The sequence below is a fragment of the Triticum dicoccoides genome, unplaced genomic scaffold (assembly GCF_002162155.2).
Source record: "Triticum dicoccoides isolate Atlit2015 ecotype Zavitan unplaced genomic scaffold, WEW_v2.0 scaffold59224, whole genome shotgun sequence".
Taxonomy (NCBI): domain Eukaryota; kingdom Viridiplantae; phylum Streptophyta; class Magnoliopsida; order Poales; family Poaceae; genus Triticum; species Triticum dicoccoides.
In genome coordinates, this window is record NW_021284536.1 from 1 (window position 1) to 750 (window position 750).

The following is a 750-nucleotide window of genomic DNA, read 5'->3' on the forward strand; positions in this document are numbered from 1 at the left end:
GGGAGGGGCAAGGATAAGGGACGAAGACCGGGGTAACATGTCGGATGCGATCATACCAGCACTAAAGCACCGGATCCCATCAGAACTCCGAAGTTAAGCGTGCTTGGGCGAGAGTAGTACTAGGATGGGTGACCTCCTGGGAAGTCCTCGTGTTGCATTCCCTTTTTAATTTTTTTCGCGCCGCTTGCAAAACAAAACGCACGTGTAAGTAATATATTTACCGTGTTTTATTATTTTGCACGAGTGCGGTAAGTCATAGCTGGGTGCTCATGATTCACGGGTCCAGCGTCGGCGTTGTGGCGCGGCAAGCGTGCACTGGTGCGGTTGAGAGGGAGGGGTGGAAACCGCGTTAAACTCGTCTCCGTAGTTGAGAGGGAGCGGCCAAAGCAACGTACAATCGTCTTTGTAGTGGAGCTGGGAGGGGCAAGGATAAGGGACGAAGACCGGGGTAACATTTCGGATGCGATCATACCAGCACTAAAGCACCGGATCCCATCAGAACTCCGAAGTTAAGCGTGCTTGGGCGAGAGTAGTACTAGGATGGGTGACCTCCTGGGAAGTCCTCGTGTTGCATTCCCTTTTTAATTTTTTTCGCGCCGCTTGCAAAACAAAACGCACGTGTAAGTAATATATTTACCGTGTTTTATTATTTTGCACGAGTGCGGTAAGTCATAGCTGGGTGCTCACGATTCACGGGTCCAGCGTCGGCGTTGTGGCGCGGCAAGCGTGCACTGGTGCGGTTGAGAGGGA

The 750-nt window shown here is 52.0% G+C and overlaps 2 non-coding genes across 2 annotated transcripts; both read left to right on the forward strand.

Annotated features, from left to right (window-relative positions):
• Positions 1-42: 42 nt before the first annotated feature.
• Positions 43-161, forward strand: LOC119347116. Its single transcript, XR_005168140.1, has one exon. It is a non-coding gene; the product is annotated as a 5S ribosomal RNA (ribosomal RNA).
• A 297-nt stretch (positions 162-458) lies between these two features.
• LOC119347117 lies at positions 459-577 on the forward strand. Its single transcript, XR_005168141.1, has one exon. It is a non-coding gene; the product is annotated as a 5S ribosomal RNA (ribosomal RNA).
• Positions 578-750: the final 173 nt, after the last annotated feature.